The sequence below is a fragment of the Onthophagus taurus genome, chromosome 3 (assembly GCF_036711975.1).
Source record: "Onthophagus taurus isolate NC chromosome 3, IU_Otau_3.0, whole genome shotgun sequence".
NCBI lineage: Eukaryota > Metazoa > Arthropoda > Insecta > Coleoptera > Scarabaeidae > Onthophagus > Onthophagus taurus.
The window spans coordinates 19592742-19603488 of record NC_091968.1 but is presented as its reverse complement, the minus strand read 5'-3'; the positions used below and the strand labels follow the sequence as shown (position 1 = coordinate 19603488).

General features: G+C 31.6%; 1 long non-coding RNA gene across 1 annotated transcript; it reads left to right on the top strand.

The window, feature by feature from the left end:
* Positions 1-9336: 9336 nt before the first annotated feature.
* On the top strand, positions 9337-10363 carry LOC139429374 (uncharacterized). Its single transcript, XR_011640018.1, has 3 exons — positions 9337-9600; positions 9689-9777; positions 9937-10363. It is a non-coding gene; the product is annotated as an uncharacterized lncRNA (long non-coding RNA).
* Positions 10364-10747: the final 384 nt, after the last annotated feature.

Sequence of the window (10747 nt, the reverse complement as noted above, 5' to 3'; positions counted from 1 at the left end):
AAGCTTAAATCTTCTTTTTTCAGAAAATGTATTACTTATTGTTTCAGGATTAAAATGGTCTTGTAAAAAAATATTAAAGTAATGATGCGTTTTTGACGTTTTAGATAAATCACAAAAAAAATGATAAAATTCAATAAGTTGTGAGGGTCTTATTTATGAAAATTAGAAAATGATTTATATATCAAATTAAAGCTTTAACTTTCCTCTTTAAGAAAACATATAACTCGTCGTGTTAATTTGAAACAGATTTCATCTAGAACAATTTTAATATAACCTTGCTAATTTGGGTTTAAACTGAAAGAACTAAGAAATTAAAAAAATCGCCAATGTCGTGTTTATGAAATTTAAGATATACTTCTTGTACCAAATTAAAGCTTAAATCTTCTTCTTTTAGAAAATATGAAGCTTATTGGTTTAGGATTAAAATGGTCTTGTAAACGTTTTAGATAAATCACAAAAAAATGATAAAATTCAAAAAATTGTGGAGGTCTTATTTATGAAACTTAGAAAATGACTTTGACAGCAAATTAAAGCTTCAACTTTCCTCTTTAAGAAAACATACATCAGGCCGCGTTAATTTGAAACAGATTTCATCTAGGGTAGAGAAATCTGTTATGGCCACATTTAGTACTCTTCAACTTTTGAAATCCTTTGTAATGACACATTTGTCATTGTATAACACTTTGAAATGTGTCTAAGCTTTTTAGACATTGTACTTCAAACTCATCATCATCCAACACGCATAAAATTTTTGCAACATACTTGTAATGGACCATAGCTCTTCTTCCAACGCTCTTAAATGAAGCCAAAACGTTATCACTTTCCTACAAGTCTGTAACTCCATACATATCAATTGTTTCTAGATTTTCTGTCTCAATATCGTCAACATTATCTGAGCTGCTTCCGCTTTCATTCCACACTTCTTCCTCCTCTTCTTCTTCTACACACTTTTCCTTTGTCTTTTTCGCTTTCTTTGCTTTCTGCACTTCCTCCACTTTATTTTTCTGAATTTTTCTTTTCTTCTTTCTCTCCATCTTCAGCTCCTCTTGAGTTTTCTTCTCTTTCTCTTTGACTTCAAAATATTCCACCCATTTGTCAGACGTAACAACGCTTGGAGTATATTCTTACTTCCTCTTTCGTACTGTCGGTTTATGGTGTGGCCAAGGAATGGCATCATTGAACACTGAGGCAAGAGACCGTTTAGGCGTGGTAAGTATATTCGACGTTGATGATGTTGATGGATCAATACTTTCAGCTCTGGTGTTGAAGTACAAATCCTGTAATTGTTAAGCAACAGCTTCATTCTCTTTTTCGTAGGATCTAGTTCTAGTTTACGAGGCAAACATTTTTGGGAGTTTAAAGTTTGGGGTGCTTACATCTCAGTGACGATTTCATTAGAAGTTTCGAATTCTTGCCTCACCTCTATTTCCGAAACTGGATTATTTAGTATCGTTGGTAATGTTTCTTGACGGAGTGCAGGTACTTGAATCAATTTTAGATTCAATGTATTTAAAATAAGGTTTCACATCCTCAACATCAGTTATTGTTTTAAGACTAAGTTCCAAACGCATGTGAGATTAATGACCATCAAGGAACACTATGGGAATGTTATTAATTTCTTCTTTAAAAATGGCAAAAAAACCTTGGCTATATACTTAAAGAAACTTTTTGATGTCATCCAACCATTTTCTGTTTTGCCAATACCCTATTCGATTGGAGCTGCTGACACTAAACTTGCAGGAAGTCGCTCGTATTTGTATATGGTAAGAGGTGGAGCAAACTGTCCGCATGCATTGACCGAAAATAACGTTGTCATATTATCTTTATCTGAATTTGTAGATTCATTGCAAATGTTTTGTCGTCTTGACTCGATAATGAGTCCTCCTTTTGGACCCAAAAAGAAGCAAGTCTTCTGTGAGCAAAATTTCAACTTAAACCAGTTCCGTACTTTTTCCTCAGTACCAGTGCCCATTACCTTGTTGACATATTCGGCGTGCTTCTGGAAGAGAACAGGATGTCTATTGAGGAAAGAAGTAAACAACTTTTTGCTGGGTTTATTGTTAGAAAATGGAGTTTTCAATCTACGACAAATCCCATTTTGGCACAATTCAACACCCAATCCATTAATACATTTTCGCACTCTTTTCCCAAAGCAGAATCAGGTTTACAATGACGCGGCTATTCAACAGGACTCTCTCCAGAGATTTTGTTGCGAAGAGTGGTACGTGGTACATGGAATTCATTGTGGGCTTTTAATACAGGCATTCCATTTTCTATAGCCTCCAACGCCTGGGTGACTTTTAATGGAGAGTACTGGAACCGTTTCTGTTTATTTTTTTCAGCCATGGTAACAGAGTCTTGTAAATAGAAGAGTGCAATGATACTGGACATATTGTAGGTGCGGGTGTGAAGATGAGTGGTAAGTGATGAGGATGTTTGAAGTGCAAGTTTGAAGGAGGCCCAAAGTCGGACAGTAACACCATGAGCGAGATACTGCAATCCTGTAAGGACATTATTCATGAGTTGTAGCTGGACATCTTTGAAAACCCTTTGGAAGGTGCTTATGCTGGTAATAATCTTCAAAGGAGAGAGAGAAAGCTGTAAGATATTGGATAAGATATATAAGATATTAGAATATCATATAACATATGATACGCCGCGCACTTATTAAAAATGTTCTCGAGCGGCAGATAGAGTGCGGCAAAAGATATAAAATGACTCATGTGCGAAAATTGTCTCCCACCCTTAAAATACCCACTGTACAAACGTAAAACGTAAGTTTAGAAGGCAATTTAAACACCATCAAGTAAAAACGTAAACGTTTTAAGTGAGTTTTGTTTGTTCGGAACGCGGGTGAATTACGATCTGAGTCGATCGTAAATTCTGTCTACTCGTTCGTTAACGTTAGTTTTACCTCCTAAAACTTTACTATTATTGCACTAGCAGGTAGTAAAACTTTATCGATACATCATTCTTTTACACGGAAGGGGTGGGCGTAAAACATTATTTTTATTTCCACGCAGTGTATATAGATATACACATTGTATTACACTCGGGAGTTAAAGTATTGATTTATTTTCGTTTATTAAATATGATTTAATTAAATACAAATTTTTTGTTTACAGATTCAGTGATGTTTCAACTGTGAACTTCATTAAAATTTTTGGTAAGTTTTAAATTTGATGTTGATTCCATCTAACGAGAAGCTTTGAAATTAGGTGTTACGGGCGCTTTCCGTTGGATGTCGCTTTCGCGTCGGTAAAATAGAACGCGATTGCGCCGAAATCGATTTAAGGGTTGTGAGGGTAGAAAACGCGCAGAAGGGGTTGTAACAAAAATTTGCGACTTCAACGCTAGATGTCGCGAAAAGATTACTACTATTTTATTACCTAGTAATGTAGTTTTAATGATGCATATATATTAGAGATATGGTCCTGTTGCTAAAATGTAATAGATTTAAATACCTGCTAGAATGTGATATCATATATTCTCAAAAACCAAAAAAAAATATTCCAAATGCATCAAGAAATCATAATCCATACTTGTTTCATATTTATCTATCATCAGCTTCTAATGATATAGCATATATCCCCAAAATGTCAAAATTTTACGATTTTTTAATAACAAAACGATAAATTTTCTGGATCTCACTATTGGCAATGAAAATAATCGTCCTTGTTTCAGCATATACAGAAAACCGTCTTCTGTTCCCGTCACTATACCATTTGATTCATTTCATCCTCTAACTCATAAAATGGCACACTTTAGATTTTTAATCAACAGCATTCATAATTACCCTCTTAAACAATCTAGTTATAACTTAGAACTAAAATATATCTATGATCTGGCACATAACAATGGGTTCCCCATAAAATTAATATCTAAAATAATACAAAAATCACAAAGAAGGTCAGATCCCTTGTATGCCCAAACTAGAAACACAAACCGCTTCATATCCATTCCCTATCACCCCTCCCTTGAACCTTTCAAACATATCCTATCCAAATTTGAACTAAATCTTTCCTTCCCTTATAAAAACTCTATTTTAAATATCCTATCCAATCACAATCCTAAGATTCTCAAATCAAAGTGGTATATGTATATTCTGTTGATTGTTTTAATTGTAATGCGAGGTATCTATATACTTACTTTCGACAGACTGGTCGAAAACTACAAACCAGACTTAGGGAACACCAACAAAAACCAAATTTTAATATATTCCAACGTCAAGTTGAAACCTGTCATAAGATCAATTTTAAAGAAGTTAAACTTTTATATCATTGCAATAAGAGTCATAAAATGGATCTACTTGAATATTATAAAATTTTGAGAAACTATAAAAACCCAAAAATAGACATTATAAATGATCAAATCGAATTCCAGCGCAAACCACTTTTCAGCTATCTTCGTTGATTTCACTCCTTCTCTTTTATTCCAGTCTTGTTACATACATTTATTTTTAGTTTGTCATTTCATTTGTCGTTGTAGTGTGTTTCTTGTTATTTTGTTATTTTATCATGTAAGTCTATAATTTTGTATTTTATTTATTTTAAAGATTTTTATTTTAGTTCTTGTTCTTTTTCGTTCATTTTTGACAGTAAGTTTTATCATTGGTTTTAAGATAATTTCTTGTTATTTATTTTTAATTTGTAGATTCAGCTGATGATGGCTTATTAGTCGAAACCGGTACGAAGTTAAGTAAGAAAGAAGTTATTTTATTTAAATACCTAAAATTTTATATTTTATATTTATTAACAAATATTTAATCATCACAACCGTGACATTCGTCAAGTAATATGGAATGAGTGTCACATATATTTTTATTATCACTTTTTCTGGGACATAGGTGACACCTTCCTTGTTTCTTAATTTTATTATTAAACGGTCCTGGGTCCGTATTTGCAGGAGTGACATCAATTAATCTTCTCTTTAGAAGTATAGGAATAGTTTCAATGGTTCTTCTAAAATTCAATTGTTCTTCTGCTAATTTAAGACTTCTGCTTTATTTTCTTTGAGAAATGTTCTTCGCAACATTTGGTCTTTTTCATTCTTCATGTAATTTATAATTCCAAAAATTTAATAAGGGATGTGGCATAAATCGCAAAATGTTAAAATTGTACGTTTTTTCTTTAGACACTGCGCTATAACTTAAGTTTTAAAAGTGTTGGAGAAACCCGTTATAAATAAAAATTATTCCAAATGCATCAAGAAATCATAATCCACACTTGTTCCATATTGATCTATCACTATTTTCTAGTGAGGTAGCATAAATCACAAAATGTCAAAATTGGATGATTTTTCTTAATAAAATCAACTGTAACATAGGTTCTAAAACTAATGGAGAAAGACATTATGAACAAAAAGTATTCCTAATGTATCAAGAAATCATAATCCAGAATTATTTCGTATGTATTTATCACTATTTTCTTGTGATGTGGCATGAATCACAAAATGTCAAAATTGGAAATTTTTTTTAATAAAATCAATTATAACATAAGGACTAAAACTGATGAAGAAAGACATTATGAATAAAAATTATTCCTAATGCATCAAGAAACCATAACCCATAATTATTTCATATTTATCTATCACTAGTTTCTAGTGATGTGGCATAAATTACAAAATATCAAAATTGGACGTTTTTTCTTAAGAAAATCCGTTATAACTTAAGTACTAAAAGTGATAGAGAAAGACATTATGAATAAAAATTATTGCAAATGCACCAAGAAATTATAATCCATACACATTTCATATTTATCTATCACTACTTTTTAGTGATATAGCAAAAATCACAAAGTGTCAAAATTGGACGTTTTTTTCTTAACAAAATCAGTTATAACTTAACTACTAAAACTGATGGAGATAGACATTGTGAAGAAAAATTATTCGTACTGCATCAAGAAATTATAATCCATAATTATTTCATATTTCTTTATCACCAGTTTCTGGTGATGTGGAATAAATCACAAAATGTCAATATTGGGCGTTTTCTCTTAATAAAATCAGTTATAACTTAAGTAGTAAAATTGATGGAGAAAAACATTATGAATAAAACTTGTTCCTAATACATCAAAAAATCATAATGCACAATCATTTAGTATTTATCTATCATTTGTTTCAAGTCATGTGGCATAACTCACAAAATGTCAAAATTGGACGTTTTTTCTTAACAAAATCATTTATAACTTAAGTACTAAACTGATGGAGAAAGACGTTATGAATAAGAATTATTCCTAATGAATCAAGAAATCATAATCTATAATTGTATCATATTTATCTATCACTAGTTTCTAGTGATATAGCATAAATCATAAAACGTCACAATTGGACGATTTTTCTTAATAAAATCAACTATAATGTAAGTACTAAAATTGATAGAGAAAGACGTTATGAATAAAAAATATTCCTAATGCATCAAGAAATCATAATTGGAGCTCGGATTTTTATGCAGTCAAATTATAGGAAATATACGCATAAATATGCAAGCTTTTTATTCAAAATATGCAAAAATATGTGGAAATATGCAAACATATACCTTTCTTATAGTTGTTATTAATCTATTTCTATCACATTTTTGTAAATGTTTTGCACTTTTCACATGTTGTTCTATTTATTTTCTTCCTCTCACACGTTAATTTAAAAAAGAATAATTAAAAAGTTAGTACCCATAGATACTCTAACAGATGAAAATTTAATTCTGAGACCAGTGCCGGCGTTAGCAAATGAAGCGCCAGGGTGCGGGAATCGGAGTGGCGCCCCCAAGCATTTTGGGCAGAATGCGAAAACATACATAACATTGGCAGAAGACTAGATACTGCTTCTAAAATACTAAATACTGCTTTCTGAAGACTAGCTACTGCTCTGGAAGATTAAATACTGGTTTCTAAAGACTAAAATTGCTTTGTGGAGACTAAATACTGCTTTCTGAAGACTAGATACTGCTGACAGGTCTAAATACTGCAAAAGAAAGATAAGATATTGTTGGAGAAAACATACATAACGTTGGCAGAAGACTAGATACTGCTTCTAGAAGACTAAATACTGCTTTCTGAAGACTAGATACTTCCGACAGGTCTAAATACAGCGTCTGGAACACTAAATACTGCCTTCTAAAGACTAAAATTGCTTTGTGGAGACTAAATACTGCTTTCTGAAGACTAGATACTGCTACCAGGTCTAAATACTGCAAAAGAAAGATAAAATATTATGGAGAAAACATACATAACTTTAGCAGAAGACTAGATACTGCCGACAGGTCTAAATACAGCGTCTGGAACATTAAATACTGCTTTCTAAAGACTAAAATTGCTTTGTGGAGACTAAACACTGCTTTCTGAAGGCTAGCTACTGCTGACAGGTCTAAATACTGCAAAAGAAAGATAAGATATTGTTGGAGAAAACATTAAAAAGGCGCCGTCGCCCCCTTTTAGGCGGCGCCCGGGTGCAGTGCACCCCTTGCACCCCCCGATAGCGCCGCCTCTGTCTGAGACTATAAAGAGATTCGTATTTTTCATTACGATATTCAGACTGTTACCTTGGTCTGAAATCCTCGTTTATCTGGGGTAAAACTATGGTAATTATCAAATTATTTTGAGAAGAGGTCAAAATCTACAGCAAAATATAAGTGACGTACTGTACAATAAAATATGTCGCAAGAATTTTTCAATCAATAAAACAAAAATAAACAAAAATCGAGACCATGAGTAAATTCTTCGAGACAGAATTAATTCAGGGACAATTTCTGGATAAGAAGTATACATTGATACCAGTTAACAATGTAGAATATGTAATTTTGTAGCTTTGAGTTGTTATTATATTGGAAAAGAATATATAGTACAATATGGTTAAGTAGTATGGTGGGGATTGGGTTTGGTAGACAATAGTGAATATGACCGAGATGTAGAGAAGAGAGGAGAAAAAGGAGAGGGGGGGAAAGGGATTCTGGTAATCAAGGGACCCAGACATTGCGAAATTCAGACTGTTACCATGGTCTGAAATCCTCGTTTATCTGGGGGTTTTTTGGAAGGGAGTGTGTACGGTGTTTAGAGGTATGAGTATAAAGGTTTAGAAACTGGTTGAATCTGGTCATTTAAACACAAGATATATAGTTCATATATAGTTCTTTCCAATAATTCCAGCATATAGCCCTTATTTTTACGGTGTAATATTGTAGCATGAATGTTCTCATCAAATTGATGTTCTGTATTAATGTTCAAGTGTCTGCCAAAATTCGATGATGACTTGTTCTTATGTTCTTTTATTCTTGTATGAAGGGCTCTCCCCGTTTCACCTATGTAAGTTGCCTTACAAGTACCACACTCAAGCTTGTATACCTCATTATCATTCAGTATATCAATTCTGTCCTTTCCATTATTTCATATTTGACCAATAGTGTTGTTCGTCTTACATGAGATGAGGATGTCATATTTCTTAAAAATATTCTTAATTTTGTTACAGACTTTACCTTGATAGTTAATGGATCTATATGTAATTGATTGTAATTCATCTCCTCTCCTCTACCTCACAATCATTTTCAATTTAACCTCAATAAAACCCAATCCATACCTACCCTGTTCAATCATACTACAACATGCATCCTACCAAGATTTGTTATTTACATACAACTGCATAAATCTTAATATTTTAGATCATCAAACAATATTAACATATAACTTCTGTCCAAGTTTTGTTTATTATTTTGCAAAAAAATTCTGTTTTTCGATGTATTTCTATAATAATTTTTTATTTGTTGTATTGACGGTTAAAATTTATAATATTTTTGCATTTTATGTACAATTCCTCACACGATTTTTACCCTGGAATTTGATTTCATTTTGAAAATGTTTCCGATAGACATTGATACTGTTTTGTATTTATTTTGTCAATTTTCAAGAATTCAATTTATGTTGTTTGAATGATTAGAGATTTTTTAAATATTGAATTTTTCGCGCCATCGTTCCAGAACGTCAATTGTGTATTTTTGTTCAAGTGCTGCCAATAGATTTTTAGTTTAATTTTCAACTTTGCAACTGGAAATATAACCTCAAATCACATATTTGCGCGCCTAAAAGTTTTCACAGTTTATCATTTCGAAGTTAAGTTATATTAATAGTTTTTTGTGAAGGAACCTTCATATTGTAATCCGATGAGCTCCTGTTTTATTTTATGTTCGTTAACGTAAGTTATCTGTATTAATTTTTATATTTCTTCATATTTTAAGATAGACATGAATAAGCACACGTTTCTTTTACAATACTTAAAGATATTAATGTAATCCTTGTTTTATACAGGTCGTTTTCCTGAGGATGACTGTTGCACAGTCGAAACCGGTAGAAACATGCTGTGTTAATTCCGTATAAGCATGCGTCAATAATAAATTTAGTTGTGACCCGTGATACCTTTGGCGCTGATAGCATACAACACAAGAACAGCTTCTTTACCGATTGAATTAATGTTCACATTTTTGATTTTTAGTTGTCTAAGAAATAATCTAAAAACTGTTTATAGCAGGCTTGTAGTTTATTTATAACGAATAGTGACAAGTGAGTGACAAGAAGATTGAAAAGGAAAGTATTGTTAATGTTAAAATTGATTAATGAAGTGAGTAACTAAAAGAACAATTAAGGTTGATGTTTTTTAGCTTATAGTAGTGATAGTTTTATTTTGTATAATTTTTATGTCGTTTTAGTTTGCAAAATGGTTAATTACTGTTGTGTGCCAAATTGTCCTTCCAATGGGAAAACTGTTACCATGCATGTGTTCCCACGTGATGAAGAGGTGAGTAAAATGCTTTCTCAAGAAACCAGAGCTATTAGAACCATTTATCACTTACAACTTGAAATTAAAAAAAAAGTGGTTCTTATTAGCTATGTGATAGAGGAATTAGCTTATTATCTAAAAATCAACAGTGTAACTTAGCAATATAATATATTTTAGTTATTTAAGAAATGGTTAGATAAAATTGACAATAATGACTTATTGAAAAAACCTTTCGAAGTAGTTAGGAAGAATCGGAGAATATGTGACATGCATTTTTCCATGGAGCTGCGATATCAAAAGAGTGGTACAACTGGTTTAAAGGAATCGCGGAAGTAAAACAGCTACAAATTTAATTCTCCTATTTTAATTTTAGTTTTTTTGTTAATTGAATAGGTTATTTAGAAAAGGGCACATCTACGATTTAATGCCCATTTTTTTATTCAAAACTCGCCTTAATAATTCTTTGTATTTTTCTTTACATTTAAAAAAATCAGGGGTTGATATGTGTCTTTTTCCAAACAACCAAGTGAATTGTGCTTATTTATAAAATAATTTTGTAATTTAATTATAGTTTTTTATTACATACTTTTTTTACTTCATTTTATATGTTTTTTTATTTTGTTATTTTACTTGTATGTAATTTATTTTATCAAATTTTGTTTTATTATTAACATTATAATACCTGTTACACTATATAATTGTTTTTTGATAACTGTGTATGTTGAAATTTTGCAGAAACAACTTCGCTATAAGCGAAAATTGTTTCTGTTTAATTTTATCATGCAGTTTTCAAAAATCAAGGAAATCAAATTTGAAAGATTTTTAAAAATTCCCGCGCATGTTCACTAGCGCCATTGGTATCCCGGGTCAGAACTAAAAACAGCGTTAAATCTAAAGGTGGAGAACACCCATCTATACAGGATGGTCCGTTACTAATGGGACACAGAGCAACAGTGAATTCCTTACATATAATTATTACGATTTAACC